The following is a 12,786-nucleotide window of genomic DNA, read 5'->3' as shown; positions in this document are numbered from 1 at the left end:
CCAAACATGCCCAGGTTCAGAGTTACCATTGTGTAGCTGGACATAGGTGGTATCCTGTATTGTTCAATGGTTAAGCCAAATCCATCTAAGAGTGCATCTTTTAAAACTTTGTAGTTATTGGCGTCACTTTCTCTAACAGTAAGGAGCCTATCCCTACCCTTTCCAGTGAATGATAACCACAAGATAGCAGCCCACTGCCTTTGAGGGACCAACTGTACCATACAGGCCCTCTCAAGTGCAGCAAACCACTTGTTGATGTCATCACCCTCCTTGTAAGGGGGGACAATCTTGTGTAGGTTTCTAGAATCTTGTTCTCTTACAGGATTACTATCAAGAACACTGCTGCTGCCACCATGGGGAGCTAACCCCAACCTCTGCCTTTCCCTCTCTACATCTAGAGATTCCCTATCTAAGGCCAACTGCTGCTGTCTCAGCTTCAGTCTGGCCTCTTCCAACCTCAGCTTTCTGAGTTCCCTGTCTAGGGTGTTATCCTCAGGGTGGGAGGCTTGGGAATTCTGAGACACAGAGGAAATGTGGGAATTGGCAGAAGTGGACCTGTCTCTAACTGGATGGACTCTAGTTACCTGGCCTTTTGGAGTGAAAGGTGCCCTACTGATGTGTGACCCCCCCTCCCACTACCAGCTTCACTATATGGCCTGTTAGCTGACAGGTCTTTGGAGGAACCCTCCCTAGAGTCCTCAGGGTCCTCCCCTGATTCTTGCTGGGTACCCCCCTCCTCTACCTCCTGATCCTAGGATGGGCCAGACTGGCTCTGGTCACTTTCTAGGAGAAGGCTAAAGAGAAGATCTTTGGTAGGGTTCTCACAACTGCTTAAACCCCTTTCTATTCAGAGACCCCTCAAACATTTAAAGTTTAAACTACCATAGGTTGCCTGAACAACTGTGGGAGTGAGCTCTACTGCAGACCTAGTTGTAAGAAAGAGTTTTAAGACACAGGGAAAAAAGTTTTAGAAACTTTTAAGGAAAAGAGAAAAACTTTTCAAACTTTTCAAAACTTTTGAAAACTTTTTAGAAACTTTTTAGAAAGAGAGTTAAACTGTTTAGGGTAACTGTGTGTATGTTTAAGTATTTGGGATATGTTTTTCTTATGAAAAGCACCAATGACAAAGCGTTAAAGCAGTTACAATTACTTATCCCACTGCTGCACCACCAATGTAGGAGGCTGGCTTGGCTTATAGTGGGTACCTCATGGTACTTGCACCTTGTGCCAGGTCCAGTTACCCCTTATTAGTAGATAAGTAGTGTTCTAGCAGCTTAGGCTGATAGAGGTAGCTAAAGCAGAGCAGCTTAGGCTGAACTAGGAGACATGCAAATCTCCTACTATACCACTTATATCATAGAGCACTATATTATAAGAATCACAATACTCAGAGTTACTAAAAATAAAGGTACTTTATTTTAGTGACAATGTGTCAGAAATATCTCAGAGGATATACTCCCTTAGGAGGTAAGTAAAATACACAAAATATACACACAAACCAAAATCAGGTAAGTAAACAGTTAGAAAAGTAGTGCAAACACTGTAGAATACAATAGAATGCAATAGGCCTAGGGGCAACACAAACCATATACTAAGAAGGTGGAATGCGAACCACTTAGGGACCCCAGGCCTAGTGTAGTGTCTGGAGGGGCGCTGGGAGTGTAAGAAAACACTAAGGGTGTCCAAGATACCCCATCCAAAGACCCTGAAAAATAGCAGTAAAGTTACCCTACTTCCCCAGAAACACACTAAAGTTGTGATAGGAGATTCAGCAAAGACAACAACTGACTGCAAAGCACTGAAGATGGATTCCTGGACCTGAGGACCTGTAAAGGAAGGGGACCAAGTCCAAGAGTCACGAAAGTGTCCAGGGGGGCAAGAGCCCACTAAACCCCAGATGAAGATGCAAAATGTCTGCCTCTGGGTGGAAGAAGCTGAAGATTCTGCAACAACGGAAGACGCCAGGAACTTCTCCTTTGCACAGAAGATGTCCTTTGGCGTGCCGGAGGATACAGAGTTGTTTCCACACAGAAAGACCACAAACAAGCCTTGCGAGCTGCAAAGGTTGCAGTTGAAGAAAATGGGTGCTGCCTGGGCCTAGGAAGGACCAGGAGGTTGCCCCTTGGAGGAGGAGACAGAGGGGGCGCTCAGCAGCACAGAGAGCCCATGCAGAAGAAGGCATCACCCACAAAAGTACTTGAACACGGGTTCAAGAACTCTGAGTATGGCGGTTGCCTCAACACTACAAAGGAGGGTTCCACGAAGTTGGTGGTCAACTCAGCGAGTTGAGCAGTGCAGGACGGGATGCTGGGGACATGGGCTCTGCTGTGCACGAAGAATCCCTTGCAAAAGTGCACAGAAGCCCTAGCAGCTGCAGTGCACACAGTACACAGGATTACTGTCTGGAGTGGGAAGGCAAGGACTTACCTTCACCAAATTTAGACAGAAGGACCACTGGACTGTCGGGGCCACTTGGATACAGCACCTGTGTTCCAGCGACCACGCTCGTCAAAATGAGAGGGGACCCATAGGGCCAGTTATGCAGAAGTTTGGTGCCTGCGTTATTTCTTCTTGGCTTCCAGTGCAGGGTGAAGGCAGACAGCCCTCAGAGCATGCACTACCAGGAAACAGTTGAGAAAGCCAGCAGGATTAGGCGCTACAATGTTACTGGTAGTCATCTTGCTCTTTGTTGCGGTTTTGCAGGTGTCCTGGAGCAGTCAGAAGTCGAAGAGGGAGATGCAGAAGAAATCTGTGGAGCTCTTGCATTCGTTATCTGAAGAGAAACCCACAGGAGAGACCCTAAATAGCCCTCAGAGTAGGATTGGCCAACTAACCAGGTAAGCACCTATCAGGAGGGCTCTCTGACGTCACCTGCTGGCACTGGCCACTCAGAGGCATCCATTGTGCCCTCATACCTCTGCATTCAAGATGGCAGAGGTCTGGGACACACTGGAGGAGCTCTGGGCACCACCCCTGGGGTGGTGATGGACAGGGGAGTGGTCACTCCCCTTTCCTTTGTCCAGATTCATGCCAGAGCAGGGGCTGGAGGGTCCCTGAACCGGTGTAGACTGGCTTATGCAAGGAGGGCACCATCTGTGCCCTTCAAAGCATTTCCAGAGGCTGGGGGATGCTACTCCTCCCCAGCTCTTAACACCTATTTCCAAAGGGAGAGGGTGTAACACCCTCTCTCAGAGGAAATCCCTTGTTGTGCCTTCCTGGGCCTGGGCTGGCCAGACCCCAGGAGGGCAGAAGCCTGTCTGTGGGTTGGCGGTAGCTGCAGTGAAAACCCCAGAGAGCTAGTTTGGCAGTAACCGGGGTCCATGCTGGAGCCCCGGGAATGCATGGGTTTGGCACCCCAATACCAGATTTGGCATGGGGGGACAATTCCATGATGTTAGACATGTTACATGGCCATATTTGGAGTTACCATTGTGAAGCTACATATAGGTATTGACCTATATGTAGTGCACACATGTAATGGGGTCCCTGCAGTCACAAAGTCCGGGGAAATAGCCCTGAACAATGTGGGGGGCACCTTGGCTAGTGGACATGGACGTTATTTCACAGCCATTTTTTACTACACTTAAGAAACTTATAAGTCACCCTTATGTCTAACTCTCACTTGGTGAAGGTTAGGTGCAAAGTTACTAAGTGTGAGGGCACCCTGGCACTAGCCCAGGTGCCCCCACATAGTTCAGGGCAATTTCCCCAGACTTTGTGAGTGCGGGGACACCATTATACGCGTGCACTACATATAGGGGGATGGCATCAACAAGTGGCTTGCTGCACTTGAGAGGGCCTGTATGGTACAGTTGGTCCGACAGTTGGTCCCTCAAAGGCAGTGGGCTGCTATCTTGTGGTTATCATTCACTGGAAAGGGTAGGGATAGGCTCCTTACTGTTAGAGAAAGAGATGCCATTCACTACAAAGTTTTGAAAGATGCACTTTTAGATGGATTTGGCTTAACCACTGAACAATACAGGATAAAGTTCAGAGATACCAGAAAAGTGTCCTCTCAAGACTGGACAGACTTTGTAGACTGTTCAGAGAAGGCCTTGGAGGGATGGTTACATGGCAGTAAGGTGACTAACTATGAAAGCCTATATAATCTAATCCTGAGAGAGCATATTTTGAATAGTTGGGTATCTGAGTTGTTGCATCAGTACTTGGTAGACTCAGATCTGACCTCTCCCCAAGAATTGGGAAAGAAGGCAGACAAATGGGTTAGAACAAGAGTGAACAGAAAAGTTCATACAGGCGGTGACAAGGATTGCAAGAATGGGAGGGGACAAAGATAAAAAGCATTCTGAGTCTTCATCAGGCCCACAAAAATCCTCTGGGGGTGGTGGGTCCAAATCCTCTTCCTCCTGAGTGAAATAACGTCCAAGTAATTTCACAGCCATTTTTCACTGCACTTATGTAACGTGTAAGTCACCTATTTGTCTAACCCTCACTTGGTGAAGATTAGGTGCAAAGTTACTAAGTGTGAGGGCACCCTGGCACTAGCCAAGGTGCCCCCACATAGTTCAGGGCAATTTCACCAGACCTTGTGAGTGCAGGGACACCATTACACACATGCACTACATATAGGTCAATACCTATATGTAGCTTCACAATGGTAACTCCGAATACGGCCATGTAACATGTCTAAGATCATGGAATTGTCCCCCCATGCCAAATATGGTATTGAGGTGCCAATCTCATGCATCCCCGGGGCCCCAGCATGGACCCCGGGTACCTCCAAACCGGCTCTCTGGGGTTTTCACTGCAGCAACCTCTGCTGCCAACCCACAGACAGGCTTCTGCCCTCCCGGGGTCTGGGCAGCCCAGTCCCAGGAAGGCAGAACAAAGGATTCCTCTGAGAGGGGGTGTTACACCTTCTCGCTTTGGAAATAGGTGTTAAGGGCCTCAGAGGTGTAGCGTCTCCGGTCCTCTGGGAATGCTTTGAAGGGCACAGATGGTGCCCTCCTTGCATAAACCAGTCTACACTGGTTCAGGGAACCCTCAGTCCTGCTCTGGCATGAAACTGGACAAAGGAAAGGGGAGTGACCACTCCCCTGTCCATCACCACCACAGGGGTGGTGCCCAGAGCTCCTCCAGTGTGTCCCAGACCTCTGCCATCTTGAATCCAGAGGTGTGAGGGCAGAATGGAGGCCTCTGAGTGGCCAGTGCCAGCAGATGACGTTAGAGACCACTCCTGATAGGTGCTTACCTGACTAGGTGGCAAATCCTTCCCTGAGGGCTATTTATGGTCTCTCCTGTGGGCTTTTCCTCAGATAACGAATACAAGAGCTCACCAGAGTTCCTCTGCATCTCCCTCTTCGACTTCTGCCAAGGATCGACCGCTGACTGCTCCAGAACGCTTGCAAAACTGTAACAAAATAGCAAGAAGACTACTAGCAACATTGTAGTGCCTAATCCTGCCGGCTTTCTCGACTGTTTCCTGGTGGTGCATGCTCTGGGGGCAGTCTGCCTTCACCCTGCACTGGAAGCCAAGAAGAAATCTCCTGTGGGTCGACGGAATCTTCCCCCTGCTACCGCAGGCACTAAACTTCTGCTTCACCGGTCCTCTGGGTCCGCTCTCATCTTGACGAGCGTGGTCCTTGGAATACAGGTGCTGGATCCAAGTGGCCCCGACAGTCCAGTGGTCCATCTGTCCAAATTTGGTGGAGGTAAGTCCTTGCCTCCCCTCTCTAGACAGTAATCCTATGTACTGCGTGCATTGCAGCTGCTAGGGCTTCTGTGCACTTTTGCAAGGAATCCTTCATGCACAGCACAGCCCAGGTACCCAGCACTCCGTCCTGCATTGCTCAACTCGCTGTGTTGACCACCGGCTTCGTGGAACGTCCTTTGTAGTGTTGAGATGGCCGCTGTGCTCAGTTTTCTTGAACCCGTGTCAAGTACTTTTGTGGGTGCTGCCTTCTTCTGCATGGGCTCTCTGTATTGCTGAGGGACCCCTCTGTCTCCTCTTCCAAGTGGCGACCTCCTGGTCCTTCCTGGGCCTGGGCAGCACCCATTTTCTTTAACCGTGACCTTTGCAGCTATCAAGGCTTGTTTGCGGTCTTTCTCCAAAGAAACAACTCTGCATCCTTCTGTATTCCATGGGACATCTTCTGTGGAGAGGAGAAGTTCCTGGCATCTTCCGTTGTTGCAGAATCTTCAGCTCCTTCCACCCGGAGGCAGCCATTTTGCACCTTCATCCGGTGTTTAGTGGGCTCCTGCCCCCCTGGACACTTTCGTGACTCTTGGACTTGGTCCCCTTCCTTTGCAGGTCCTCAGGTCCACAAATCCGTCTTCAGTGCTTTGCAGTCAGTTGTGGTCTTTGCAGAATCTCCTATTACGACTTTAGTGTGTTTCTGGGGAAGTAGGGTAACTTTACTCCTACTTCTCAGGGTCTTGGGGTGGGGTATCTTGGACACCCTTAGTGTTTTCTTACACTCCCAGCGACCCTCTACACACTACACTAGGCCTGGGATCACTAAGTGGTTTGCATTCCATTTTCTTAGAATATGATTTGTGTTGCTCCTAGGCCTCTTGCATCCTATTGTATTCTACAGTGTTTGCACTACTTTTCTAACTGTTTACTTACCTGATTTTGGTTTGTGTGTATATTTTGTGTATTTTACTTACCTCCTAAGGGAGTATATCCTCTGAGATATTTTTGGCACATTGTCACTACAATAAAGTACCTTTATTTTTTTGCTAACTCTGAGTATTGTGTTTCTTATGATATAGTACCTATATGATATAAGTGGTATAGTAGGAGCTTTGCATGTCTCCTAGTTCAGCCTAAGCTGCTCTTCTATAGCTACCTCTATCAGCCTAAGTTGCTAGAACACTACTAATAAGGGATGACTGGACATGGCACAAGGTGTCAGTACCATCAGGTACCCACTATAAGCCATGCCAGCCTCCTACAGTACCTAAGTACCACACACTACGGACTTACATGGGGGCACCAGTATGCCAATTGTGGGGTGCACAAGTCAGGAACAACCACATTTAGAGGGAGAGAGCACAGTCACTGGAGTCCAGGTTAGCAGTATCCCAGTGAACATCGACGAAAACACACTGACAGCACGCAAAAAGTGGGGATAACCATGCAAAAAAGAGGGTACTTTCCTACAATCCGTGCAGGAGCTGAGAAAGTGTGGTGGCCCTACACCTTGGTCCCACACCCTTGGACAGTTCCAGGCTCTTCTCCAGGGTCCCATATATCAAAGAGAGCCTCCCAGTTGAAGCTGCTGCCTGTTGCTTGATGAGACCGGAGAAATCACGGGCACGAGGACCTCCACTACCTACATCCCTAGAGCATGGCGGCTGGCTCCACAACCTATTACAAAGACTTCATCATCTCAGAGTATGCGAAAACAAGATACAATAGACTGGTTCTAACTTCAGAGAAAGATGTGTAGTTTAGCTACCACCTTTCAGACCAGCTCCTCACACCCTGCACTGCGGGGTCCCTCAGCTGTTTATCATATCCCCTCTATTATTCAACATTTATCTAACACCCTTATCAAACCTGAATAAATCATTCAACCTCACCTGGTACAACTATGCAGATGACACACTAATCGTTCTAAAAAGAAATGGTATGGAAGACACCTACTTCTCAAATATGGACAACAGCTTCATGCCATAAACATATGGATAATGAGCAAGAGAAGAAAGAAACCTAGCGGTAACCATGGATTCAGAACTATACTTGATACCACATGTTAACAACTTCATAAAGAGCACATTCTAGACAAAAACACTGTGTCCCAACTTCCCATACTTTGGATACCAACAAAAACCACAAGCCATCCTCAATCTTGCAATCTAAAAGCTTGACTATGCCAACAACCTTTACCTTAATATACCAAGGTTCATCTTATGCAAAATATAATTAATCCAAAATGCTGTCTCAGAGCTACTTTTTAGCTTTCACCCAAGAGAATAAATGGCTCCAGGCATACAATTACTCCTCTGGCTATCTACACCTAGAAGGGCAATGTTCAAGGCATTCTGCTATGTCCATAGAGCCTCCAAAGGAAATCGAGTACTAGAACTACAAGTTAAATTCAAGCAATAGAAACAAACCAAGATGCTGCACATCAGCCTTGCACTGCAGATCCTTATATTACCTACCATAAGGAGGTACGCCTTTCTCACTGGAAGCCACTGTTAGAGGGAAATCTGTTAATAAAATAAGACCGATTAACTTGACACAATAATATAGGTTTAATCGATTTTCAGCTGGAAACAACAGGCAGTCTCAATGTAGAGGCCATGACTGAAGTTCAAAGTTCTAGTTCACAAGCAGTGGTATTTATACTGTAAAAACCACAAAAGACTATGCTGACAAGTTCAGCATTGACGTAAGCAAGAACAAACAGTACAGATAAGATAATAGGGGAGAGGTACCTCTTGACAAGAGCACATGCACGATTACTGGTCACCTCATGGGTGGGTAAGTAACATTGACGTCATTCTGCATCTCTATCTTTTCTGCACAACAAGTGATTATGGGGGTCATTACAACTCTGGCGGATGGTGTTAAAGCGGCGGAAATACCTCAAACAGGCCGGCGGAACAAAAAAGGGAATTATGACCGTGGCGGAAACCGCCAACATAGACAGCCACTTTAACACTCCGACCGCCACAGCGGTACAGACAAGCAGCACGGCAGTCACCGCCAACAGACAGGCGGGAAAAGTACCGCCCACAGTATTACAACAGGCCAATCCGCCACCTTTTCCGGGGCGGATTCTCCGTGGATAAAAACACGGCAGAAACAGCTTTGGCAATGGGAAAACACTCACCTGAACACACTCCACGAGGAAGGAGGATACCATGGAGCCAGAACTCCAAATACTCCCTGCGATTGTGTTCCTGCTCCTCTACGAACATCAGCAACGGCGGCGCCGAAGACAACGGTGAGTACTGCACCTACGACATAGGGGAGGGGGAGGCAAAAGTCAGGGACACACGCACACAACACCCCCACCTCCACCCCGACCCTCGCACACTACAACACACACACACCAATGCATAACCAAACATCACAGGAACAACCCCCAAACCCCCCGGAAGAATGCAAAGACAAAAGGAAATGAAGTACAACCATTGTAATGTATCAAAATACAGTAAGCACATATATACATAAATATATACACATTCCAAATATATACATCACGATTAGTAGTGCACTTATGCACATTTCAATGTCCGTGGACCACTGGGCCCAAAATGCATGGGCGAGGCCCACACACAATACCTGTCCAGAAACTGAGAGAACACTGCAGGGGCATCAGATAGAAATACAACAGGCACCTCAGGGGGAAGGGAAGGGGGGGCACCTCAGCCGGATGACAGCACCACGCTAGATCCACGACGGGGCTCCATGCCCATTGATGTATCCTGGGGAGTGCAAAGCCACAGTCTCACAAGTCTTTGCAGTGGGTGGGTTGCCACTGTTTCATCCTGGGGAGTGCAAAGCCACAGTCTCACAAGTCTTTGCAGTGGGTGGGTTGCCCACTGTTTCATCCTGGGGATTGCAAAGCCTCAGTCTCACAAGTCTTTGCAGTGGGTGGGTTGCCCACTGTTTCATCCTGGGGAGTGCAAAGCCACAGTCACACAAGTCTTTGCAGTGGGTGGGCTGCCCACTGTTTCTTCCTGGGGAGTGCAAAGCCACAGTCTCACAAGTCTTTGCAGTGGGTGGGTTGCCCACTGTTTCATCCTGGGGAGTGCAAAGCCACAGTCTCACAAGTGGATAACAGTCTACATTGGTTTTGGAGGGGGACTGGTGCCCACAGTGCATCACGCTCCCCGTGACGGTCCCAGTCCCGTCACTGCCCCTGCCGCACATGGACTAACGATGCTTGGGTTGGCGGTGCTTGCCCTGTTCAGCGGTGCTTGCCATGTTCAGTGGTGCTTGCCATGGCGGTCTTTGCCCTGTTCAGCGGTGCTTGGCCTGTTCAGCGGTGCTTGCCATGTTCAGCGGTGCTTGCCATGGCGGTCTTTGCCCTGGTCAGCGGTCTTTGCCCTGTTCAGCGGTGCTTGCCATGTTCAGCGGTGCTTGCCATGGCGGTCTTTGCCCTGTTCAGCGGTGCTTGGCCTGTTCAGCGGTGCTTGACATGTTCAGTGGTGCTTGCCATGGCGGTCTTTGCCCTGTTCAGCAGTGCTTGGCCTGTTCAGCGGTGCTTGCCATGGCGGTCTTTGCCCTGTTCAGCGGTCTTTGCCCTGTTCAGCGGTGCTTGGCCTGTTCAGCGATGCTTGCCATGTTCAGCGGTGCTTTAAATGGCGGGCTTTGCCCTGTTCAGCGGTGCTTGGCCTGTTCAGCGGTGCTTGCCATGTTCAGCGGTGCTTGCCATGGCGGTCTTTGCCCTGTTCAGCGGTGCTTGACTTTGCTGTCTCTGACCTGTGCAGCGGTGTGTGCCATGGCGGTTCCTCATTGCCCAGCGGGGCTGTGGCTGCCGGGGCTCTCCTGGGCACTGACTCTGGCGGTGGTCTCCTGACCAGTGACGATTGTGCTGCCCTCCTGGGCACTGACTCTGGCGGTGGTCTCCGGACCAGTGACGATTGTGCTGACCTCCTGGGCACTGACTCTGGCGGTGGTCTCCTGACCAGTGACAATTGTGCTGCCCTCCTGGGCACTGAGTCTGACCAGTGACGATGGGGCTGGCGGTGGCGTCCTGGGCAGCAGGGAGGATGGCGGCCTTCTCCGCCGTGCTGCTCTTCCCAGACTTTGGCGACTTCTTCTGCCCCTTCCCCACCTTGGGAGGAGTCACAGCTGACTCGACACTCCCCCGGGACCCTTGTGAGCAGCTTTGCCTGCAGGAGTCTTCACCCTCTCCCGTCGGGCACTGTCTAACTTCTGGTGCTTCACAGGGGGGGGACTGGCAGTGCTTTGGCTCCGTGTCACACTGGCTGCCCTGGTGCCCGGTGCACTCCACGTACCTCTAACAGCCACCACTGGTACTGGACTTTTTTTGGCTGAGGTGCTACTACGGGACCTATGAATTGGAGGGGGGGGTGGTGGGACAGAGGTCAAGGTTGCTCAGGAAAAATTTCTGACAAACACTGGGACGGGTAGCTTGAGGGGGTCTGGGAGTGGAGCACAAAAAGGGGTGGGGAAACAGAAGAAAGACAGGTTGAGTGCATGGCTTACCGCTACCGTTGGCGGACAATACAGATCCAGCAGCCCCCTGCACTACGCCGCGCTCCTGGGCTCTACAGATGCAGCTCCTGGGATATGGCCTACATGGCTATGATAAACATCTGCACACATAGATGACACAGGGGCATGTATACCTGTACTTGGCACTCTACAGAGGTGGGGTGGAGTGCCACATGGCCTGCATTACGGAGGGGCCTAGCCTACGGAACTCGCCCTGGCCTAGGGAAACCCACAGCCCTCCTCCCCCACCAAGACCCCTCCACTGCGCGCAAAGTCATGAGAATGTGAGTGTACTCACCCCCTTGTGTCTGCTGTGATGCCCTCATGCGCCCATCCAACTCAGGGTAGGCCATCGCCGGATCCGGAACATCAGGGGGGTCATGGTGCGACGGGCACCCCTCCCACGTTGGGAGGCCATCCCCAGCTGAGCCTCCGCCGTCTTCTTGCTCCAGCAGCGAATGTCCTCCCATCTTTTACAGCAGTGGCCCCCAGGGTCCGGACGTCCTTGGCGATGGCACGCCAAATATCCTTCTTCTGGTGGGCGCTGACCTACATGACATGTACAGGAGAAGACGAGAAGTCATTACCAACTGCACCGTCGAAGTGAGTGGCCCACATCCCTGCCCTTGCCATGTGGCACATGCATTCACACTCCTTCATGCTCGCAGAACTCCGCCCCCTTTCCACTTACATCCAGCCCTCTCCACCCAGGCATAGCCCATACAACTTGCACCCTATGTACTCACCTGTTGGTCTGGAGGACCGTAGAGTAGCGTGTACTGGGGGAGGACCCCGTCCACGAGCTTCTCCAACTCCTGTGCAGTAAAGGCAGGGGCCCTTTCCACAGACGCACGTGCCATTGTCTCTTCCAGACCGAGGTCACAGCAGCACTTGCAGTGTAGGTCCTCTCCTGTCGAAGATCAGGTATCGAGTGATTGAACAGATAGAAAATGGCGGTCACGTCCGCGGGGGTGACGTCCGCGGCGTGCGTATCATCACCGCCGGCACACTTCGTTATTGGCTCCTGGGACCCATAGGGTCCTATGTTAACCAATGCAGCATTGCGCCGCGGTCTACGACCGCCTACCACGACGGTGTACAACGCCAGTGCAGTTACCTCACATCCTATTGTTCCACTTTAGTGGTGAGGCATCCAACATTTCAGGGGCCCACATGGCTTCATTTTCAACTGTGTCACACATACCTAGGCCTGGAGTCAACACACATACAGAACATTTTTTGTATTTTGTGTTGTGTTCTGTGCAGCTGTGGGTACATACCTCTGAATTGGTTGACTCTGTGGTCGCTGTTGTCCTTCCTAGGCACCGTCAGCTGAGACATGTGAGGAGACGGTGGAATCCTCCGGTGTACCGACCGCTGGTGGGCCTGTTGACAATGGAGGAACGACATGTAATCATCACCTACAGGTTTGACCGTGCCACAATCCAGGAACTGTGTACCCAGTTGGAGCCAGACCTTATGTCACCAATCCGCATCCCACAGGAATCCCCCCTCAAGTGCAGGTGCTATCAGTGCTCCATTTCCTTGCAAGTGGGTCATTTCAAACAACAGTGGCCATGGCATCAGGGATGTCCCAGCCTATGTTTTCCAACGTGTTGTCC

The sequence above is a fragment of the Pleurodeles waltl genome, chromosome 3_1, assembly GCF_031143425.1.
Source record: "Pleurodeles waltl isolate 20211129_DDA chromosome 3_1, aPleWal1.hap1.20221129, whole genome shotgun sequence".
Lineage (NCBI taxonomy): Eukaryota > Metazoa > Chordata > Amphibia > Caudata > Salamandridae > Pleurodeles > Pleurodeles waltl.
This window is presented reverse-complemented; position numbering follows the sequence as displayed.